Raw genomic sequence first — 4,828 nt, 5'->3', positions numbered from 1 at the left:
AATGGTGGGGTAGGTGGGGTTTTATGAAGGATGGATGTGAGTGGTGAAGAGAAAGATGGGATTTGATAGGGGAAGGGTTTTTTGGGGAAGAGGTGTTGAGGTGATTGGTGAATGGGTGAAGAAGAGAGAGAGAGTGGTGGGGTAGGTAGGGATCCTGTGGGGTCCACAGATCCTGAGGTGTCAAGGAAAAGTCATCCCTGCACCAAGTGGCGAGCAAAATTGCTCTTTGTGCCAATTCTGGCGTTAAACGCCGGGCTGGTGCCCCTTTCTGGCGTTTAACGCCAAGTTCTTGCCCTTTTCTGGCGTTTAACGCCAGTCTGGTGCCCCTTTCTGGCGTTAAACGCCCATCTGCTAGCCTTACTGGCGTTTAAACGCCAGCAGGTCTTCCTCCAGGGTGTGCTGTTTTTCTTTCTGTTTTTGCTTTTTCAATGGATTTTGTGACTTCTCATGATCATCAACCTACAGAAAACATAAAATAACAAAGGAAAATAGATAAAATATAACATTGGGTTGCCTCCCAACAAGCGCTTCTTTAATGTCAATAGCTTGACAGTGGGCTCTCATGGAGCCTCAGAGATGCTCAGAGCAATATTGGAACCTCCCAACACCAAACTTAGAGTTTGAATGTGGGGGTTCAACACCAAACTTAGAAGTTGGTTGTGGCCTCCCAACACCAAACTTAGAGTTTGACTGTGGGGGCTCTGTTTGACTCTGTTTTGAGAGAAGCTCTTCATGCTTCCTCTCCATGATGACAGAGGGATATCCTTGAGCCTCAAACACAAAGGATTCTTCATTCACTTGAATGATCAATTCTCCTCTATCAACATCAATCACAGCCTTTGCTGTAGCTAGGAAGGGTCTGCCAAGGATGATGGATTCATCCATGCACTTCCCAGTCTCTAGGACTATGAAATCAGCAGGGATGTAATGGTCTTCAACTTTTACCAGAACATCCTCTACAAGTCCATAAGCTTGTTTTCTTGAGTTGTCTGCCATCTCTAGTGAGATTTTTGCAGCTTGCACCTCAAAGATCCCTAGCTTCTCCATTACAGAGAGAGGCATGAGGTTTACACTTGACTCTAGGTCACACAAGGCCTTCTTGAAGGTCATGGTGCCTATGGTACAAGGTATTGAAAACTTCCTAGGATCCTGTCTCTTTTGAGGTAATTTCTGCCTAGACAAGTCATCCAGTTCTTTGGTGAGCAAAGGGGGTTCATCCTCCCAAGTCTCATTTCCAAATAACTTGTCATTTAGCTTCATGATTGCTCCAAGGTATTTAGCAACTTGCTCTTCAGTGACATACTCATCCTCTTCAGAGGAGGAATACTCATCAGAGCTCATGAATGGCAGAAGTAAGTCCAATGGAATCTCTATGGTCTCATTTTGAGCCTCAGATTCCCATGGTTCCTCATTAGAGAACTCATTGGAGGCCAGTGGATGTCCATGGTGTAAATCATGTTGCTTGTATGCGAAGTTTGTATTCGTAGGTTTTGATGAATGACAAACCAACAAACGACATGAAAGACAAACCAACAAACAACTTGAATGAACAAGCATGTTGAAAGATCAACCAACATTCAACGTTGAGGAATGAAGAGTTGAAAGCAACACAACAACAACAAGAAACTCAAGTCCACAACATTTGAAGACAAGTATAGTGTCTTAGGACTTAGGTAACTTCTTGTTAAGAACCAATTGCTAAATCTCTCAACACACACTCACAAAATATTTTGATGCACATCTTGCAATTCGATGCTAGCCAAATGGTTTAAAAACTTGTTTTCAAAGGTACAAAAGCATAGGAATTGACTCCAACAAGTTTGAGATCAATCCTAAGTATTTTGAAGTGATTTTAAGCCATTCTTTAAGGTTTGCATCGATGCACACTCATCTTGCATCGATGCAAAGCATGCAACGACTTGTTGCATCGATGCAAAGATGTTTGCATCGATGCAACCTAGCTGAAAATTCAAATTTCAGCTTCAAAGACACATTTGCATCGATGCAAAGTGCTATGCATCGATGCAAATGATTCAAAAACATAAAAAACGGCTAGTTTTGACAAAAAGGCTCCATCCCATTAACTCCCCAACGTTTCTAAGGTTTGGGGAGTCTATAAATAGATGGATTGAAGCCTTATTTCAAAAGACTGGATTTTTTGCAAACTATCTTGTTCATATTCTTTCATTCTACACATTTTTTAAGGTGTTATAATACACAATTTGAGAGAGCAATATCAATTGGTTCAATAGTGCTAAACTTGTAATCATACACTCTTCTAGAGAGTACTCATTTCATCTCAACAATTCTTTGAGAATTGTTTTCTTGTACACTTTGTAAATTGGAGTGTGATCTCCAAGGTTGAGTCAAGAGTTATAAACACTATAGTCGGTGAGGATACCAAAGAGGTATACTAAGTACTCAAGGCAAATCTTAGAGAAGGTATCTCTAAGTGGAGTGGGTTAGTATACGAGTGGTGATCATATACCGTGAGGTGTTAGAAACTAAGGACTCGGATTGTAAAAGGTTTTGCGCGAGCACCTTGAAGCTTGGCAATAGTGGAACTTCTCAATTGTGATTGAGAAAGAAAGTGGACGTAGGACAAGGATTGTGCCGAACCACTCTAAATAATGTTTGCATCTCTCCAAACTCATCTCTTCAATATTATTGTCTTTTACCTTTGAGCAAATAAATTGTGATCGAAAAGTAGCTTCGTAAGTACTTAAGGAGTAGCTTAAGTCCGATTGGTGAAAAGCTTGATCAATTTATTTGAGTTGGTGTCTATTGGAAAGTAAAAGCTCCTTATAAATGCTTAGCAATTGAGTTAAGCTCTTGGAAAAATACTAGTACAATAACACTTTTGTATATTGTCTTTAACTTTCGCAAAAAGATTCATTGTTGTTGCAATACTCAATTCACCCCCCCTCTTGAGTAATTGTGCAAAGGTTCTACACATGGAGGTCTTCCTCAGTGGCGTTCACTGCCTCTTCCTCCTCTCCAAATTCGGCCATGTTGATGGCCTTGCACTCTCCTTTTGGATTTTCTTCTGTATTGCTTGGAAGAGTACTAGGAGGGAGTTCAGTAATTTTCTTGCTCAGCTGACCCACTTGTGCCTCCAAATTTCTAATGGAGGACCTTGTTTCAGTCATGAAACTTTGAGTGGTTTTGATTAGATCAGAGACCATGGTTGCTAAGTCAGAGGTGTTCTGCTTAGAACTCTCTGTCTGTTGCTGAGAAGATGATGGAGAAGGCTTGCCATTGCTAAACCTGTTTCTTCCACCATTATTGTTGTTGAAACCTTGTTGAGGTCTCTGTTGGTCCTTCCATGAGAGATTTGGATGATTTCTCTATGAAGGATTATAGGTGTTTCCATAGGGTTCTCCCATGTAATTCACCTCTTCCATTGAAGGGTTCTCAGGATCATAAGCTCCTTTTTCAGATGAAGCCTCCTTAGTACTACCTGGTGCATTTTGCATTCCAGACAGACTTTGAGAAATCAAATTGACTTGCTGAGTCAATATTTTGTTCTGAGCCAATATGGCATTCAGAGTGTCAATCTCAAGAACTCCTTTCTTCTGATTAGTCCCATTGTTTACAGGATTCCTTTCAGAAGTGTACATGAATTGGTTATTTGCAACCATTTCAATCAGCTCTTGAGCTTCTGTAGGCGTCTTCTTCAGATGAAGAGATCCTCCAGCAGAGCTATCCAAAGACATCTTGGACAGTTCAGATAGACCATCATAGAAGATACCTATGATGCTCCATTCAGAAAGCATATCAGAGGGACACTTTCTGATTAATTGTTTGTATCTTTCCCAAGCTTCATAGAGGGATTCTCCTTCCTTCTGTCTGAAGGTTTGGACTTCCACTCTAAGCTTACTCAATTTTTGAGGTGGAAAGAACTTTGCCAAGAAGGCATTGACTAGCTTTTCTCAAGAGTTCAGGCTTTCTTTAGGTTGTGAGTCCAACCATATCCGAGCTCTGTCTCTTATAGCAAAAGGGAATAGCATAAGTCTGTAGACCTCAGGGTCAACCCCATTAGTCTTGACAGTGTCACAGATTTGCAAGAATTCAGCTAAGAACTGATGAGGATCTTCCAACGGAAGTCCATGGAACTTGCAATTCTGTTGCATTAGAGAAACTAATTGAGGCTTAAGCTCAAAGTTGTTTGCTCCAATGGCAGGGATAGAGATGCTTCTCCCATAGAAGTCGGGAGTAGGTGCAGTAAAGTCACCCAGCACCTTCCTTGCATAGTTGGCATTGTTGTTGTTTTCGGCTGCCATGGGTTCTTCTTCTTTGAAGATTTTTGTTAGGTCCTCTACAGAGAGTTGTGCCTTAGCTTCTCTTAGCTTTCGCTTCAAGGTCCTTTCAGGTTCAGGGTCAGCCTCAACAAGAATGCTTTTGTCTTTATTCCTGCTCATATGAAAGAGAAGAGAACAAGAAAATATGGAATCCTCTGTATCACAGTATAGAGATTCCTTGAGGTGTTAGAGGAAAAGAAAAATAGAAGGAAGAGGTAGAAGAATTCGAACTTAGAAAGATAGAGTTTGAATTGTGCATTGAGGAGGAGTGTTAGTCCATAAATAGAAGGATGTGAGAAGAGGGGAAGAAATTTTCGAAAATTAAAGTGAATTAATTAAAAGAAATTTTGAAAAAATGGTAATTGATTTTCGAAAACTAAGATTGAGAAAGAAATAAAGTGATTTTTAAAAAGATTTTGAAATTGGAAATCAAAGAGATATGATTGAAAACTATTTTGAAAAAGATGTGATTAAAAAGATATGATTGAAAAGTTATGGTTTTAAAAAGATATGATTGAAAAGATATG

The 4,828-nt window shown here is 40.1% G+C and overlaps 1 non-coding gene across 1 annotated transcript; it reads left to right on the top strand.

The window, feature by feature from the left end:
- The first annotated feature begins 3,770 nt into the window (after window positions 1-3,770).
- On the top strand, window positions 3,771-3,878 carry LOC112798589 (small nucleolar RNA R71). The gene has a single exon (XR_003200195.1). It is a non-coding gene; the product is annotated as a small nucleolar RNA R71 (small nucleolar RNA).
- Window positions 3,879-4,828: the final 950 nt, after the last annotated feature.

Source organism: Arachis hypogaea, chromosome 4, assembly GCF_003086295.3.
Source record: "Arachis hypogaea cultivar Tifrunner chromosome 4, arahy.Tifrunner.gnm2.J5K5, whole genome shotgun sequence".
Taxonomy (NCBI): domain Eukaryota; kingdom Viridiplantae; phylum Streptophyta; class Magnoliopsida; order Fabales; family Fabaceae; genus Arachis; species Arachis hypogaea.
This window is presented reverse-complemented; position numbering and strand designations above follow the sequence as displayed.